This window comes from Pectinophora gossypiella, chromosome 26, assembly GCF_024362695.1.
Source record: "Pectinophora gossypiella chromosome 26, ilPecGoss1.1, whole genome shotgun sequence".
NCBI lineage: Eukaryota > Metazoa > Arthropoda > Insecta > Lepidoptera > Gelechiidae > Pectinophora > Pectinophora gossypiella.
The window spans coordinates 1,797,115-1,817,434 of record NC_065429.1 but is presented as its reverse complement, the minus strand read 5'-3'; the positions used below and the strand labels follow the sequence as shown (position 1 = coordinate 1,817,434).

The 20,320-nt window shown below is 38.4% G+C and overlaps 1 protein-coding gene across 1 annotated transcript in view; it reads right to left on the bottom strand.

Annotated features, from left to right (window-relative positions):
• LOC126378559 (pro-neuropeptide Y-like) overlaps positions 1 to 9,652 on the bottom strand; it is a 28,664-nt gene extending 19,012 nt beyond the window's left edge. The window contains exon 1 of the mRNA XM_050026999.1: positions 9,532 to 9,652. The gene's annotated coding sequence lies outside the window, so the exon portion shown is untranslated. The remainder of the gene's footprint in view (positions 1 to 9,531) is intronic.
• Positions 9,653 to 20,320: the final 10,668 nt, after the last annotated feature.

Sequence of the window (20,320 nt, the reverse complement as noted above, 5' to 3'; positions counted from 1 at the left end):
ACTTGCAGCCACTGTTGATAAGAAGTCCTAAGATGGATATGATGAACCTTATGGTGATAAGGGATCAGCCTATCGCCCATAACATTAGTCCATCATGTTAGAGGACGCAATCCCTCTGTCGGTTTTTACGACATGCCCGGGAAGACAAGCAGCTGAACGTATTCTATGTTTTTTATTTGCTCCCAGAACAGCATAGAAGCAAGTAATTTAAAAATAATAATGAATTTATAAAACCCCGTACAAGTACATACAAGTAGGTATGGGTTTTAGTGACACCCTAACAAATACTAATGGGGATAATTCAGACCATGATTCTGAGTTGATATCAAGTGGAATTTCCTGTCGGAAAATTCATGAAAATTTTAGTGTTTTTTCAATTATTTTCAGTTCCATACTTTTGCGACGGAAAATACCACTTGATACCAACTCAGAATCATGGTCTGAATCATCCTTCAAAATTTTCGTTACGATGTCACTAACACCCTGTATTTACGTATCGTGAATGTTTGAGTGGAACTCATCAAAAACTACCATTTACCAGGGGTCTGGAGCGAATGATCACACCCGGAGGGGTCGTTATGTTTTTAATATTGGCGCCCAACGCGGGACCATTTCTATTAAGTGAATTATAGTGAGTGAATTTTAGAAAACCGGAAGTTAATGTCATTTGGGTCGCCACAACGAGCAACACGGGGAGGAGGGGGTGAGGAGTAGCCATACGCGTAAACCAATATGCACGGTTTCAGAACACCACAGGTGGGTTAAAATGGCCACATCGAAGCAAATAATCTAAGAATTTTTTTAAACGTCGCGAAGATCTCCCTGTAAAGTACACATTGCGCCATGGAAAAAGATTAAATTTACCTATATCTAGACTCGCCCTGCATTCTTGTAGCCCATATGTGATGTCCATCAAAATTTATAATAAACTGCCTAACATATTAAAAGAAGAAAAAAGTGACAAAATCTTTATTAAAAAAATAAAAGAACTTCTCATTAATAAATGTTACTATAGCACTAGTGAATACCTTAATGATACTGATGTTACTACTTGAAAAGCTTCCTCCTCTCTTTTAAACTTCTATTTTGTTGTGCCCGAAAGGGTCTATGATGTGAAACTCATACATGTAACTTACAAACTTGTACACCATCATAGTATGCAAATAAAGAATATTGAATATTGAATTTTCATCAAAAAATTTGCGCATATCAAAGTAAGTGATATTAAGTAAGTGATAATTTAAAAGTAAGAAAGCAATATTGCAATTCGACTCGTCAAATTGCAGAATAGATGAATTGCTTCGATGTGGCCATTTTAACCCCCCTGGTGTACTTAACCCTAATTATTCCTTATTCTATGACCGTACTGTACTATGCATGTTATAAGAAGACCAGGTATGCTCAATCCAATGACAAGCCGCCATTGCTAGCCCATTGATGACGTAAGTGTTACCATCCAATTGGTATCTCCAACATTCCAAAGACGTAAATTTTATTATTGAAAATTAAGTAAATTACTGACTAATGTATTTAATTACTATTATATTTTTCATATAATAATACAGGGTGTTAGTGACGTCGTAACGAATACTCAGAGGGATGATTCAGACCATGATTCTAAGTTAATATCAAGTGGAATTTTCCGTCGCAAAATTCATGTTATTTTTTTAGTTTTTTTAAATTATTTTCAATTCTAGACTTTTGCGATGGAAAATTCCACTTGATATTAACTCAGAATAATCAGCTGAATCATCCCTCTCAGTATTCGTTACGATGTCACTTACACCCCATACAAGTACATACAGTAGCCATACAAGTAGATATGGGTGTTAGTGACACTGTAACGAATACTGAAGGGGATGATTCAGACCATGATTCTGAGTCGATATCAAGTGGAATTTCCTGTCGGAGAAGTCATGAAAATTTTAGAGCTTATTTAAATTATTTTCCGTTCCATACTTTTGCGACGGAAAATTCCACTTGATATCAACTCAGAATCATGGCCTGAATCATCCCTCAAAGTTTTCGTTACGATGTCACTAACACCCTGTATATATAAAAAATTTAAAATTTAAGTATTTTTTTAACTAAATTAAAAACATTGGACGTGTTGGTCGATCAGGTGACCAGCCTGTAATGTCCTAACCAAACTAGGGATCACAAAGTGATTTTTGTGACATGTCCCCATCGGGATTCGACCCCGGGGCCTCCGGATCGGGAGGCAACGCTCAACCACTAGACCCCGGAGGCCGTTTACCATCCTGGAATATGAAACCGGGCCTCCAGGTATATTTCTAGTAATCTAAACATTAATCATGAAGAGGTTTGTATAAGTGGTTGTGTAAATTGAGGTCATCCGAGGTCCCGAGAGGGTTCAGGTTGAAGACAGAATGATAAGTACATCCTGCACCAAAAATGTATTCATCTGTTTAAAAATTAAAACAAGTCAAACGATGGAAAAAAAGCTCAAGGCTGTAATTCCCAAAGAGGGACTTATCAGACCACGTTCTTAAAAATAATAATAGATGGCGCTGTTCATAGTTTCCTTCGTTTAACATTCTGTCTGTTGCTGATAATTGATTTCTTATTAGTTAAAGTTTTTTGTATTATTTTAGGGGTCTGGCTGAAAATGTGGGTCGATACGACATTAGCCGAGCTAGTACCCTTTTTAGTATTAAGTCTTACATTTCATATACTTATGTTCAATATTAAGAAATTTATGTAATCTCTTAAACCTAAATAAAGATTCTATCTATCTATCTATCTTCTAATTCCATGGATAAATGCATCTTTTATCTTTGTTTTTGGGTATAAATAAACCCTTGTTATTACACCCAGGCACAACACATCTTCCACCCCTTATTGTGAAGTGTGTCAGGATCGAAGCAAATGGAATTCTATTGTCTCTGCTTACCCCGGTGGGAAATAGGCGTGAGTTTATGTCATCATCATCAACTCATTAACGTCCCCACTGCTGGGGCACGGGCCTCCCCTATGGATGGATAGGGAGATCGGGCCTTAAACCATCACGCGGGCCCAGTGCGGATTGATGGTCATCAACGACTGCTAATGCAGCCGGGACCAACGGCTTAACGTGCCTTCCGAAGCACGGAGAAGCTCGAGATGAAAACTTTTTTTTTGTGGTCACCCATCCTATGACCGGCCTTTGCCGAAGTTGCTTAACTTCAACAATCGCAGACCGAGCGCATTAACCGCTGCGCCACCGAGCTCCTCGCCACCGAGTATATGTATGTATGTATAAATATTGTGATTTTTCAAAATGGCGCAGGTTTTCACTGTAAGAGGACGTCCCTCATTCAGCGCTTATCGCTATCGACCCGCTAGGGTCGATTAATTCTTTCAAATATTTTTCCACTCAGACGACGCCCTGAGCCGAGGTTCGCGCCCAACTGGGCACCCTCAGGCCTGTTGTCTTAAACGTTGTACCGGGTGAGAGAGCCTTCAGCGCTCCCCATTTGTCCGGCCAAGTAGTTAATGCCACCTGCGGCAAATTTACAATAAGTCACGTCAAAAAAAAAAAAAAAACTGTAAGAGGACGGTATATAAAATGAAATTGTATTTGCGCAAAATGGATCTTCTATGAATATAAATTCAATGTATGTATTCCCCGTTGGTTTGCCAGGAAGGCCGGTCGTGAGTAGAACTACTTTTGGCCAACTTTTGGCATACCATCACGCCTGTATCCCCGAAGGGGTAGGCAAGGGTGTCATGAGCAAATTCAAATTCAAATTCAAAAATATCTTTATTCAGTAGGTAACATAGTTACAATTTGAATCGTCAATTTTTACATAACGAACGTCTCATCCGCCTAAAACAACTGCAGCTTCTCACAACCTGTATAGCCGGGGAAAAGAAGCTGCAAGAAAAACCTCGGCACAGGGCCCTAGACGTTCTTTAAAAAAATAAAAATAAACATAAAATATTGGTGTACAATTGAGTAATTTAGCTGCCTAATATCAGTTCTCAGACAGTTAATCCCATGCATTCATATCTTCTATGCCATTCTAGCAATATGAATATACTTCTAGCAATATAATGTACCCACTTTAGGACTCTGTCGCACTAACATATTTGACATTTAGTGAGACTTACAGTTCAATTTGTCAAAAAAAGTTAATGTGACATGGTACCAAAGTGTATACATATTAGTGCTCGTGACCGTATACTTTAAGGGGTGTTAGAGACATCGTAACGAATACTCCGCGTGATGATTCAGTTCACGATTCTGAGTTAAAATCAAGTGAAATTTTGATTGTGTGGGTTGAGAGGTGGATGGCCAACCTCATCAACCCTGGTGTCAGGGTTATTATTGATCCGCCAAATGCCTGACGTGACTCATGCAACGACTACGTACTTACATCAAAGTCAAAGTCAGAGTATTTATTGCACACCATATGGTAAACAGTTGTTATAAATATTATAGTATCACATATGGACCCGGGAGGGTATAGCAAAAACAAACAAAAATATCAAGAAATTACATTAGGCCTGAAATACAAAAATAATAAAAAATAATAATAAGTACTTAACATTAAACAAACTTAATCTAAAAATAACTATGAAAATCTTAAAAACTATTAATAACAACAAAATCTACATCACTTACAGTCTATTTGTCATGTAAGAAAAACTCTTGCAGTGTGTAAAAACTTTTCTCAATTAGGAAATTTTTTAAGTTAATTTTAAACTTTTTTATGTTTAAATCTTCCTAAAGTACCTTTGGAATCCTATTGAAAATTTTAACTGCCATGGCAAATGGACCAGAACCTACCATTTCCATGGATGTTATGGGAAGCGCTAAACAAGTTTGTGGCCTTAAGTGTCTGGGTCTGGAATATTTTGGGAATAAATGCAAATTCTTTTTCACCATAATGCAAACTTCAAATATATATAAAGATGTGAGTGTTAAAATATTATACTGTTTAAAATAAGGTTAAAGTACGTAAGTAGCAACCGGGACCAACGGCTTAACGTGCCTTCCGAAGCACTGGTCATCTTACGTCTGGACAATCAGGTCAGCCTGCAATGTCCTAACCAAACTAGGGATCACAAAGAGATTTTTGTGATTTGCCCCACTGGGAATCGATTTCGGGACTTCCGGAACGTGAGCACAACGCTCAACCACTGAGGCGCTAAGAATACCGATTTTGAGCCGGGTTCGAGGGAAGTTGCGAATGAACATCTTAGAATAACGGTGTGAGCCTTTCGAGCCGCTAAGAATACATTAAATGTGGCACCTAATTAACTCGCGTTTATTAAATAATTAATTTTTGGATCTTAACCACTTCATATCCCGGAACTACCTTTGTGTTGAGGAAAATTTGATTTCCTTTCAATTCTCTCCAGAAAGAAGCTTATTTTGGAATGCACAGCGCCTTTTTATGCATAGTTTAAAATAGGTAAGTACCTAACTTTTTTTTTATAGGTCACTGTGGACCTGTGGTCCCGAAAGAACCTCAATACAAAAAATACAATACAAAAACTCTCTATTGCACTTAAATCACATTAAAAATACATTTTTTTATACAAATATGTATTATAATTAAATTACAACAGGCGGCCTTATTGCTAAGGTAGCAATCTCTTCCAGGCAACTTTTAGGTCATCATCATCAGCCCATTAACGTCCCCACTGCTGGGGCACGGGCCTCCCCTATGGATGGATAGGGAGATCGGGCCTTAAACCACCACGCGGGCCCAGTGCGGATTGGTGGTTATTAACGACTGCTAATGCAGCCGGGACCAACGGCTTAACGTGCCTTCCGAAGCACGGAGGAGCTCGAGATGACAACTTTTTATTTTTTGTGGTCACCCATCCTATGACCGGCCTTTGCGAAAGTTGCTTAACTTCAACAATCGCAGGTTGAGCGCGTTTACCGCTGCGCCACCGAGCTCCTCGCCTTTAGGTACACTTACTAGGAGGTCACAAAGAACTGCAAATATTATTATGTACCATCTCTGTTAAAGAAATAAATATTTTTGATTTTTTTTTTTAGGTATAGGATATGAATTTAATGAAAAGTGTAGCGGGATAGGCAGTGCAAAATAAAAAATAAAAAGTTGAAAAATATAAGTACTTATACCTAGATAAACTATAACTAGATAGCCTCGAACCAGACTTGCACCAATGAGTTATTAATTTATCTCAAGTGCAGTTTTCACTAACACAGTTGGCTCGACCATTATAGACGGCGATACGGCTCACCTATCACGTTGGTCTAACAGAAAGCTCGATGAGGTGTGGGTACTTAGTTCATCATGTGATGGATGTACCTCTGACTACCCCAATGGGGATATCATCACGAGCTTATATTATGTTTTAAGTTTTTTATTTGTAGATTTGTCTCTGATTGCGTCGGATTGTATTAACTACAATACAATACAATAAAATACAAAAACGCTTTATTGCACATACTTATAAAATAGAATAGAATAGAATAGAAATAGTTTATTATGAAAGGACGCCACACACAAAAAGAAAGACAACAATATCATATCTTATTTCCACTAAAACAATTACAAAAAAGCAAGAAGGATGTTAGTCGAAATGATCATAAGGTGGTGGTGGACGTCCTGAGATAAAAGGGCCTCACTCAGCACAAGTCGCGGCGCGAACCACGACGCTGATATTATGTGGACCCTTATAAACACAACACTAAAAACAATTATAAATGTGACAAGAGAAGTACAATGGGAGACCTCATCAACCCTCGTGCCAGGGCTTTCCTTTTCGGCGGATAAGAAATTTTTGATAACGGCCCCGATTCCTGCAGACACCTCCTGATTTTACTTCAAGTTATACCTGTCATTATCTTATCCACCGAAAAGGAAAGGGACGGATGATTGACAGCTCTTAATTTTTAGGAAGAATGAGTAAATGAATGAATAATCCGGGCGAATCAAAAAGGTATCTCGCTGGTATGCAATCCGTTTGCTGTCAACTTAATTCTATCGGGTTATTAGCCTACGGGTTATTGATTTAGATTTGTGCTTAAAATTGACGTGTGTGTGAAATTTTACGCTTGTCGATTACCCGTCCCTTTCCTTTTCGGCGGATAAGAAAATGAACAGATATAACTTAAAATAAAATTAGATGATGTTTACAGGAATCAGCACCGTTGTCAATCCGTGTTTAAAAAAAAAACCTTGGAAAAATGTAAAAGCAAAAATCTAAACCATGTAAAAGAGCGAAGCTTCTACGAAAATCTGATTTGTAATCTTTTGATCAAATGGGTGTAAAATGGCCAATTATAAGTCAACACACAGCTTCCTTTTGGTTAAAGTTACCGCAATTACACTTTAAAAACTTAACAGTTTCACGGCCAGGGGTGTAGCTAGGGGTGACGCTCGGGTGTCACCCACAAACGGGTGTCACCCTGTAGTGTGGGGCAGACCTTATCATAACATATATTATTTAGAACCCGTATCATAACATAACATGAACAGTCTATATCAATGAACCTTCCCAACGGTCGATTGAGGGGAAGCCTGTGCCCAGCATGTATGGAGTATACTCCACCACGCTGCTCCACTGCGGCTTGGCGGAGGTGTTTTACGGCAAAGTACATGTACGTATACATATATACATAAACTCACGCCTATTTCCCACCGGGGTAAGCGGAGACTATGATTCCATTTGCTTCCTGGCACACTTCTCTTGCTTCCTCCACATTCATCAATCGTTTCATACACGCACGCCTTTTTTTTGACGTGACTTATTGTAGATTTGCCACAAATGGGATTAACTACTTGGCCGGACAAATTGGGAGCGCTGAGGGCTCTAACCCGGTACAAAATTTAAGACAACAGACCTGAGGGTGCCTATTTGGCTCGGCTCAGCTCAGGGCATCGTCTGAGAGGAAAATATTTTAAAAAAATAATCGACCTTAGTGGGTCGATTGCGATAAGATAGAAGGACTTACATTGACCAAATTGGAGATGTCCTTAGAAAAGGTTTAGTAAAATCTACTCTGAACCGGCGTGCGTGTATGAAGCGATTGATGAATGTGGAGGAAACAAGAGAAGTGTGTCAGGATCGAAGCAAATGAGATTCCATAGTCTCTGCTTACCCCGGTGGGAAATAGGCGTGATTTCTGAGTGGGTGTCACCCATTCTAATTACGCCACTGTTTACAACTATATAACAGCTTTGTAACTTTGATTATTTCATTTTAAGTACTTTTCTTTAGAGAAAATTATTTGGAAAATGTAGTTTTAAGCGATTTTTTTAATTTTATAAAGATTACTTAACACTTAAGATGTGAGTGTTTGCAGGATGTGTTGAGAAATTTCTACGCAAATGTTAAAATAAATAAATACTTCTTCTATCGTGTATCGTGTGTGTCTTTCTTCTTATTCTTCTTCATCAACCCTGGTATCAGGGTTACTATTGAGCCGCTCACGGCCCCTGACATGGCTTATGTAACGACTACTTACTTACATCAGTAAGTAGTAACCGGGACCAACGGCTTAACGTGCCTTCCGAAGCACGGAACATCTTACTTTAGGATAATCAGGTGATCAGCCTGTAATGTAACCTAATCAAACTAGGGACCACAAAGTAATTTTTGTGATATGTCCCCATCGGGAATAGAACTCAGGAACTAAAAAAAAAAAAAAAAAATACTGATCAAGGTTGATAAGGTTGGTGATTTTTTTAGCTTTGATGGGGTTGCTCTTGGCCCTAGACTACCCGAAGGCATTGATGAGGCCTAAGATAGAGCGAGCTCGCCCAGAAGGTGCCTGTTCACTCTGGCCTTGAAAGCACCCGGGTTATATGCATACGGAAATACAGAACCGACGGAATACGGATCTTCTCTGAACCGGCGTGCGTGTATGAAGCGATGAATGTGGATGAAGCAAGAGAAGTGTGTCAGGATCGAAGCAAATGGAATTCTATAGTCTCTGTTTACCCCGGTGGGAAATAGGCGTGAGTTTATGTATGTATGGAAATACAGAAGACGGCAGAGAATTCCACTCCCATTGATCTCATAACCCAAACGAGAGAAGAATAAATATATATTACTTACTAAAATATACATAACCTAAACAGCCTATATACGTCCCACTGCTGGGCACAGGCCTCCCCTCAATCAATCGGAGGGGGTATGGAGCATACTCCACCACGCTACTCCACTGCTTATAATAAATAAATATATCCAAATAAAATAATAAATAAATACTTACTTATAAGTGTTTTTTTTTATATTCAAAGCTTCATAATTAAAGTATTACTTACTAAAATAATAAATTGTTGGAATATTATGTTTCAAAATGGTACTTATTTTTTCAAAAAATAAAATATTTTTGCCCAAAATATTTTTTCCCTTTTGATTGCACGAATTTTGTTTTTATTAAGATTATTTTAAAGCTGTACTGGCAGGTTACTTATAAGTTAAAACGTTTAATTTTAATATTACATAGTTACACAAAAAAAAACATCAAAAATGTCTACAAAAAAATACCTATCCATAAAGTTCGAATTTTGAGTTAAGTATTTTTGATTTACTTACCTGTTATTTTGACTCCAAAGGCGAAGACCGTAGACTTTGGTTGATGTTGGCGTATATTGGTGACCGCTGGTGACTGTTGGTGATAGCTGGTGATAGTTGGTAGACGTTTTACAACGTCAACCACGGCGATGCGAATGGCTGTATGCAAGGGTTGCCTTCGCCTTTTATCACACGATACGCGAACAGGTGGGCGTGGCGAGAACAGGACAGTAGAGCTGTGGAGTGGTGTCAGGTCAACAAATATTGGAAGTAAAATTTCTTTATAAAATTCTTTATACAGTGGAGCCCTGGTAATCCGGCCCCTGGTTAATGCGAAGTATGATTAATATTATCAATCAATCAATAATACTTTTTTGCACAACAACATATACAAAGGACATAAACACACGAATAAAACATATAAGCACAATAGGCGGCCTTATTGCTAAACAGCAATTTCTGCCAGGCAACCTTAGGTTGAAAGAACATCATATCATTAATAATTGGATGTGTAATTTGTCGGATTATAAGGTACTCTTTTGTAAATAAAAGTCCGACTATAGGGGGTCTTAGGCAGTACTGTATAATCCGACAAATTCGATAGGTACTTCGACACTGCCCTGCAAAATGTTTGTCGGACTACTGTGGATTCACTGTAGTATATAGCCACCACTTGCGGTTCACTTGTTTCTCAAACGGGGACCGCCAGTTAGAACCCGGGTACCGGCCTTGCACCAAGGAGTTATTAATTTATCTTAGAACGGCCTCCGTGGTCCAGTGGTTGAGCGTTGGGCTCACGGTCCGGAGGTCCTGGGTTCGATTCCCAGTGGGGACATATCACAAAAATTACTTTGTGGTCCCTAGTTTGGTTAGGACATTACAGGCTGATCACCTGATTGTCCGAAAGTAAGACGATCCGTGCTTCGGAAGGCACGTTAAGCCGTTGGTCCCGGTTACTACTTACTGTGTAAGTACGTAGTCGTTATAAATGAGTCATGTCAGGGGCCTTTGGCGGCTCAATAGTAACCCTGACACCAGGGTTGATGAGGTTGGTAATTCGCCTCACAACCCACACGATAGAAGAAGAAGAATTTATCTTAACTCCAGTTTTCATACATATTGCAGGCTTAATTCGCCTGATTGACCGAAAAAGTAAGATGATTCCATATTTCGGAGGGCACGCCAAACCCTTGGTTCCGGCTGTTAGCCGAAATACTACTCGCTAACACCAGGAACAGTGATACTCACTGCTATACCCCCCACTGGATTGAAGCCTGTGCCCAGCGGTGGAACGAATATCGTCTGTTTATGTTTTTTTTTTATGTTATGTGCAGTTTTCACTAACACAGTTGGCTCGAACGAATTTATCACTGTGGTCTTAACAGAAAGCTCGGTGAGGTGTGGGTACTTAGTTCATCTTTTTTTTGCCTTTGATGGGTTTGCTATTGGCCCCAGACTTGCCCGAAGGCATTGACGAGGTCTAAGATGGAGCTCGCCCAGAAGGTGCCTGTTCACTCTGGCCTTGAAAGCGCCCGGGTTAATGCATACATTCGGAAATACAGAAGACGGCAGAGAATTCCACTCCTTTATCTTGCGATGACAAATGTACCTCTACTAACCCCGTTTGTGATATACTTCGTGAGCTTATGTTATTTAAAAAAAATATTCGGCTCCATGCATTTTCTTGTTCCACAATCTCACCGGCACTAGAGTTCACTTTTGGATTTTTGTAATTAAACCAACTCTTTAACTTGTTAGATGCGGGATCACCTTAAACTTGGACTTAAATTAGTTTTAAATCTGCCATCTTAGTGTGTATGGGAGCGTATAGGAGAAATGTTTGTCATGTAACGTGTACTTACTTACATTTAAATTTTGTACCGGATGAGAGCCCTCTGCGCTCCCCATTTGTCCGGCCAAGTAGTTAATGTCATATGCGGTAAACAAATACTTCACTTTTTAATAATAAATAGGTACTTTCTGTTTTTCTTTCAAATCTACAATCATCAGCCCATTATCGTCCCCACTGCTGGGGCACGGGCCTTCCCTATGGATGGATAGGGAGATCGGGCCCTAAACCATCACGCGGGCCCAGGCAAATCTACAATAATACGTTTAAAAGAAAAAATATGTAATAGGTATATATAAGATAAAACTTGCTAAGTAAGTAAATGAAAATAGAATAGATAAAATAAAAAATAGAATAAATAAATAGATATAATTGGGAAGATAGAGGAAGAGGAAAAGATTAAAGAGAAGACGAACGTCGTGTCTTATAAGGAAGTGAAAGAATTGGCCTTTGATAGACAAGAATGGAGAATGCTACACAGACAAGAGCGTAGCTCTTAAATTAGTGGTGATGTTGAAGTACTTAAATGAAAAAATAACAAATACTTATTGGGATAATGAAATAACTCGGGATATTTTTTAAATGTCTTTACTCCTTTTGCACCTAACCCAAAAACCAAAAAAAAACAAAATCCTCTCACCCGACCGACATCGCACCAAAGACTCTCCTTTCTTACTGTTTAAAACTGCCTTACGTCCCATTCATTAACTATCCTCCTTCCATACCATAAACATTTTTTTGTTTTGGTTTTCCCCGAAGGGTAAGGCACTATGCCCATACAGCCAAATCTTACGTATTTTTTTTCTTGATGATTGATGAAATGATGAAAGATGATGATGATGAAACCTAAGCCCCCACCCTCGGAGTAGACTCCCACTCCGAACCCCAAACGAATTAACTCAAAAGTCCGCATAAACTTTCGACTTATGAAGCGGCTTCCTGCCACGAAGCGAAAATAGGCAGATACACTATGTTTATTGAATACTCCTATATAATAACACTCGCGAATGTCTTCCGACTAACTTAATGCGATCATTAACCACAAAACACCACTTCGTATTAATTATTTAGATTATTCAATGAAGAAAGCAATGTTCCGTTCCCGTTTCCCGCCAAAAAAACCATACCATAAACAATCAAATTCCCATTCATTATCCTTATTGTAATAAAGCCTAAATGTACATAATGTTCATTTATTTCTCCACATAAGTAATATAATTCCGTGCTTCTTCGCTCCATATCCCGTCGAATTGTAGCGTTGACAGCGACTTTCCGAACGGCGACGAGGGAAAATAAGGCCACTCGCCGTAAAGAGATTCGTTCCGGCGACTGAAAAGTAAACAGAAAAACAGTTTTTACCATAACTGTATACTAGTATAGTAGAAGTAAGATAGTAGTACTGGTAAAAACTGTTTTTCTGTTTTCTTATACTTTTCAGTTCGTTGTTTTTATACAAGTAGTAGTGTTAGACCTATTATTTTTATTTATGATTTGGTTTAAATAGACAAATACTTAATAATTTTCCTCTTATGTAAATGACAGACGTGGTGTCAAGCAGTCAAGTAGTGCTATATATTACTTCTTAGAAGAAGAAGACTGTACTATAACATCAAAACTCGCTCGACGTAGAGGGAAAATAAGGCCACTCGCCGTAAAGAGATTCGCCGGAGCGCGGGTCGCCGTTCGGAAAGTCGCTGTCAATGCCACAATTCCTATCGAGGGTTCCTCTGACGACCCCAATTGGGATATAGTCGTGAGCTTATGTTATATTATGGGTAAGTAGTTATAAGTTTTCCTATAAAGCGAAAGTTTATGGTAGGGCTGGCAGAGGAATACCGAGAAGGACTTACGATTCAGAGTACATCGTACTGAACCAAGTACATGTACCATTAAGCAATAACCTAAATATATATTTTTTTCGACGTGACTTATTGTAGATTTGCCACAACTGGGATTAACTACTTGGCCGGACAAATTGGGAGCGCTGAGGGCTCTAACCCGGTACAAAATTTAAGACAACAGACCTGAGGGTGCCTATTTGGCTCGGCTTAGCTCAGGGCGTCGTCTGAGAGGAAAATATTTAAAAAAATTAATCGACCTTAGTGGGTCGATTGCGATAAGATAGAAGGACTTACATTGACCAAATTGGAGATGTCCTTAGAAAAGGTTTAATACGATCTACTCTGAACAGGCGTGCGTGTATGAAGCGATTGATGAATGTGGAGGAAGCAAGAGAAGTGTGTCAGGATCGAAACAAATGGAATTCTATAGTCTCTGCTTACCCCGGTGGGAAATAGGCGTGATTTTATGTATGTATGTATGTATGTATAAGTTTTCCTAAGAAATTAAACAGTTTAAGCTTCCTTACACAGTGTATGCAGATGATTATGTTTACATTCTCGTTATGGTAACGAACTATGTAGGTTTTGTTTAAGTTTTTGTCGCTCGCATGTCGCATCGTAACGGAATTAATTTAAATACTTAATTTAAAATTTTGTGTCGTAAAATAAAAAAATATTCGAAGATTCCGTGCTTCGGAGGGCACGTTAAGCCGTTGGTCCCGGCTATTAGCCGTAAAAAACAAAACTAACCCGCATTGGAGCAGCGTGGTGGAGTATGCTCCATACCCTCTCCGGTTGATTGAGGGGAGGCCTGTGTCCAGCAGTGGGACGCGTATAGGCTGTTTATGTTAAAGTAACAAAAAATAAGTCTGTACAAACTTAAAAAAAAAGTGCGCCATGGTAGCCCAGTTGGAGAACGCTTGACTCTGTTGAGGTCCCAGGTTCGATTCCCAGCAGACGCCTTAACCAATGATTTTCAACTTGTCTTCGAATTCATGTTTGGATCATAAATGATTATCACGTGCTCAGCGGTGAAGGAAAACATCGTGAGGAAATCCACATTCCCGAGAAATGCATTTCGGAGGTATGTGACCTAACCTGTTTTGGGCCGGTTTTCCCTTCGCGGGTTGGAAGGTCAGACAGGCAGTCGCTTCTGTAAAAAAACCGGACCTGTCAAATCTTCAGGTTAGGTAAGCGGACCCACGGAGCGGGGATAGGGATATAAAAAAAAACGGGATAATGCTAGGGATATGATGGAGAAATAAGTAATATAAAAATATTCTTTGAAATAATAAATCGTGTTATTTTGAAACAAAAGGCGTAGGTATCCTATATTCCTACGGGAGTCTACAATACTCATAAGTCTATAGAGGCCACGATACTTAGACTTTATATCAAAACTCTGTCAAACCAATATTTTATTGTTATTTGAAGAATAGAAATATAATATCGAAACGTGGCTTGCATCTGCTTGATTAGGTACCTATGTTCAAATTCAAATCTTACAAAAATATCTTCAATCAATAGATAACATAGTTACACTTTGAATCTACCTTTTTTACATAAAGAACGTTTCATCCGCTTAAAACTATTGCAGCTTCTAACTACCTGTACAGCCGGGGAAAAGACGTTGGCAGAAAAACCTCGGCGGGCCCCAGAAAAAACAACAAAATCGTCATTAGCCCATTAACGTCCTCACTGCTGGGGCATGGGCCTTCCCTATGGATGGATAGCGATCGGGCCTTAAACCATCACGCGGGCCCAGTGCGGATTGATGGTTATTAACGACTGCTAATGCAGCCGGGACCAACGGCTTAACGTGCCTTTCGAAGCACGGAGGAGCTTGAGATGAAAACTTTTTTTGTGGTCACCCATCCTATGACCGGCCTTTGCGAAAGTTGCTTAACTGCAACAATCGCAGACCGAGCGCGTTTACCGCTGCGCCACCGAGCTCCTCGAGAAAAAATAAATAAAATATTGTCGTACAACTTAATAATTTGGCTGCTTAATATTGGTTCCCAGACAGTTAATCTCATGCATTCATATATCAAAGATCAAAATCATTTATTCAACGTAACTATCATGAATAGGTAAACTTGTTGAAGGTCAATATAACATTTTTAAATTTAAGTACGTCATTTCGCAAGGTGTTATGGCTGAGGAGAAGAAATGACAAGAAAATGCATCAGCAATACATCTTTAAAATCACTGAATAACAAGTTTTTTTTTTCTTCTTAATTTACATTTATTTACAAAATCATTTATAATAATTAAAACTATACTACTAAAACTAAATTAAAAAGCTCAATTAAAGATGCTCCCTTTTATCACCTCTCGACCGAATGTGCCCATCACGCTCGCAGCGTTGCCCCGTTGGATGGCGAGAGAAATATGCTGCGCTAAGTAATGCCCGGACCGGGAGTCGCCACCTGGCTCCCTTAGCCGCTTACCCACCTCTCTGATAAAGCGCTTCGCTTCAGAACCCCAAGTCCCCGCCGTTTCGAAGGCAAACGGCACAAAGTCATACGTCGATTCCAGGTTGACGTACTTACCGTGCTTGAGACCGGCCGCTGCCTCGGCTGCTGAGCCAGCAGCACGTTTGGTTCCTCTTATATGAGAAGCCGCATACGTGCTAACGCATGTGGCGTCCCACACAAGTTATATAATAACTAGCGCCATACAAGTATGATCAAAAAGTTCGAATACTTCAACTTTGCACTCCACTCGTCCGCAAACATACGACTCACGGAGCTCCGCGATAGTTAGTATTATATTAAAATGTCATCTTGAGCATTATAACCTGCAGGGCATATAATCAAAGATCGACTATCATGCAAGGAGATCCCTCCTTATCACATGAAAGCTAAAAACCTTATTAAAAACATATTAAAATAAATCTTTTGTATGCAGAATCTTACTAAAAGTAATGATAAAATTGCAGCCTACCACATAAAATATACATTGCCGGTAAAGTGGCTATGGAATTTGAGAAGCAGTAGAGCTGTCGTAGTTATCTGTTTGCAGGAGTAGTAGTAAAAGAGAGTGGGGTTGAACCGGCGACAGCGGTTCTCATACAAAATGCGCGTTAGGGCCTTTCCAACCTTTATTTTCTATTCTGTGGTTTTACCATAAGCCGATATCAAGGTATTTATGATGAAGAATATTTACTCCTTGCAAAATAAAGTTCATTTTACCTCAAGAAAACAATTAGGGTGAACAAGTTGTATTGATATAAATAGCCTGAGATATTAAAATATTTTGTTCCTGGGATGGTGGTATGCATGATAGAAACAAGATTTTTATTAATAATATAAATATCTACACAGGTACGATAAGGTGCAAAAGTCCAATCATTTTCTTGCAAAGTAATACATTAACTGGTTGCATTTAAGACCTCCTGGTTACATGTCGTTTGTGTAATAGACCAAAAACATAATAATTATCACAACTAATGGTTCATAATTTCACCACTGTTTACAAATAATTCACTAGGTTCAGTGATTGAACTTTTGCTTTTTGATTGTACTTACATAAGACCACCCCTATTTTCTGTTGGGGTAGGCAGAGGTGGGCTTATCTCTAAAAGAGATCTCTTCCAGCCCTGCATGGTAGGAAATATTGTAGCGTTTAGGTTACACAGTGTACCTTGGAATAGAATACAAAAAAAAAAGAAAGAGAACATTCTTCCAACTTTTTATTTGTGTTTCTTTTAACAAATGTATGAAAATTGAGGATTGATTTTTCCAATCCCGCGGGATCTCGAATTTGCGATCTCGAGTATGGATTGCATTTCCTAGTCTGTACTGTAGCGACCAACATATTAATAAATCGTTATTTTGGTAAATATCAAAATTTCAAGTTTGGTGGCGAAATTAGTTCGCCACCAAACTTGGCACATTTTGATATTCACCCATTTCTTTCTTTCTAATATAAAACTCATAAATTCTTGACCACATTTGGCATGACACCGTCCACTTTAAACTGACGTAATAAATGATCTAAGCAACCCAGGATATTGTGTGAGTTTTTTTACTTTATTTTATCCCGATATAGTCATTTAACATACATATTCAAATTCTAAAATATCTTTATTCTGAATAATTATGTAAGTAGTTTGGAAAGTCTCTTTGCCTTGAAAATCCCCAAATATGTATCGGGAACAATAATGCAGGAAGATAATTCCATTATTTGATCCTGTAAAGGTACAGGGTGTTAGTGACACCGTAACAAACACTAAGGGGATGATTCAGACCGACCAGGTTCTCTATTTTTACGCATAAATTTTTATGTAATAATTTACCTTGGCATAATGTTACTTGTCCTATTATTAGTTACGCATAGTATTAATTTGTCATAACTTTTTAAGCATAATTTTGAAACTCATAATTACTATAAGCATAATAATTAATGACAATAATGATATATAAGCATAATTATTATAAGCATAAAAACTAAACTCCGAATAAGAAAAGTTTTGGCACAACTTTGAACATTTCCGAAACTTACTTTTTCCTTGGCTGCATTTGGTTCATGATTGTGACTTTTTATATTTTTTGACTCTATTTCATGCTGTTGGTCATCATTCAGCATACTTTTCGTGTGTAAGATAAACATGCTGGCGGCGTAGGGGTGGCCCGAGGGCCACCCCCGCCGCACCCTAACCTACTGTTATGCCTTGTAAAAATTATGACAAAACACTATTATTCTAAAAAAGAATTATGGATACCTATTTATATACGAATCAAATTTATACCAACAAATATTAGTCCAAAAATAAGTTATACTTACTTAACAAACCAGTATTCGTAGATGTTATTATGGGAAAGTACTATTATGCTTAAAAACGTTATGCGAAAAGGATTATGATAATTAAAATTATGACAAAACCATTTATGCATTTTAAGAGAATCCCTTCAGACCATGACTCTGAGTTAATACCAAGTGGAATTTTCCGTCGCAAAATTCATGTATTTTTTTAAATCACTTTCAATTCCATTCATGAAAATTTTTAGTGTTTTTTTTGCGACAGAAAATTCCACTTGATATCAACTCAGAATCATGGCCTGAATCATCCCTCAAAGTTTCCGTTACGATGTCACTAACACCCTGTATTACCCGATTGTTTTGATAACCTGCATTACATGAGTCTAGAAGGAGTTGTAACTATAATACTTAACAGATAAGTTATATAACAATTTGCTCCATTTTACACCGACGCGAATCGAAATTTTAAAATCACTAATTCGCAAACGACACAACCCCACAACCCGACCCGAGAAATGCATTTCGAGGGTATGTGACCTAACTACTGTTAGATAGAAAAGAATCGATCGACCTAATATCGACTATGCTGATAAACGTAACAACACTAGCTTACGTACTTTGACAGATCTAATTCTTACCGCGCATTTGGGATGATTGTAAAATGTTATCTTAATGAAATTTTATGTTTATTTGTATTTTTTTTAAAGAACGTCTAGGGCCCTGTGCTGAGGTTTTTCTTGCAGCTTCTTTTCCCCGGCTATACAGGTTGTGAGAAGCTGCAGTAGTTTTAGGCGGATGAGACGTTCGTTATATGAAAATTGACGATTCAGAGTGTAACTATGTTACCTACTGAATAAAGATATTTTTGAATTTGAAATATAATCAATAATTGTACGGAACTGGTCGATCTGTTGAATACTACTTAATCTGTATTGGGCTGGTTTTCCTTCGGGTTGGAAGGTATGATAAGCAGTCGCTATGATTCTGAATTGATATCAAGTGGAATTTTCCGTTGCAAATGTATCGAATGGAAAGTTATTTAAAAAAACATGACGGAAAATATCAATTGATACTAACTCAGAAACATGGTCTGAATCAGCTTACGATGTCACTGACACCCTTGAGTATGTACGTATTATTATGTATAAATATTCATCATCATCAGCCCATTAACGTCCGCACTGCTAGGGCACGGACTTTGCCTATGGATGGATAGGGAGATCGGGCCTTAAACCATCACGCGGGCACAGTGCGGATTGATGGTTATTAACGACTGCTAATGCAGCCGGGACCAACGGCTTAACGTGCCTTCCGAAGCACGAATGAGCTCGAGACGAAAACTTTTGTTTTTTGTGGTCACCCATCCTATGACCGGCCTTTGCGAAAGTTGCTTAACTTCAACAATCACAGGCCGAGCGCGTTTACCGCTGCGCCATCGAGCTCCTCATCATAATTATAAACATTACTTAACTGTAATTATATTAACCGTGGTTGTTGCACCGTCCCGTTGTTAAATGTTTTATGCTTTGTTTATGTGCAATAAAGGATATTTGATTTGATTTTTTATTGTTGTGAATGTGTGTGTGTGTACATTGTGTAAGCGAATGCACGTGTGAGAAAAGTTCTCACATAATTCCAAAGGGGTTACTCCAGCTCATCGAAGAAATTGAACAGATAACGCGATTGTTTACAAAATCAGATTTTCTATCTCACCGCCATAATGTATACAGGGTGTTAGTGCCATCGTAACGAATACTGAGGGGGATGATTTCGCTCATGATTCTAAGTTAATATTAAGTGGAATTTTCTATCGCAAAATTCATGTGTATTGTGTTTTTGTTTAATTACTTTCAGTTCCATACTTTTGCGACGGAAAATTTCGCTTGATAAATATCAACTTAGAATCATGGTCTGAATCACCTTGAAGTTTTTCTAAGATTTCTTCTTTCAAACAACACTAATTTTGCAGTTAATCGCTGCACAAAGAGTTTATATTGTAAAAATATAACCAATATAAGTATACGTTTGTTTCCTCCAATAGTATGCGGAACTGTCAAAATTTAAGAACACACAACTGTAGCGACACCAAATAGAAGAAATAGTGGAGAGTTACCGTTCTATACGTAGAAATTATCCCTTACCTATTCTATGGAAATAGGCAGTTTATATCCTCATTACGCGACGGTGTGAAAGCAGTTCATTATTTTGAAAACACCCATCTGTGATTATCAAAACGTCTCTATTGAATTCCAAAATAGTAAGAACCATTATCTAGTTAACGAGGAAGCCATTTTGTGAATCCACAATTCAAAATAGGAACATTCTAATGTGAACACAGAAGTGGACGGTCGTAAAA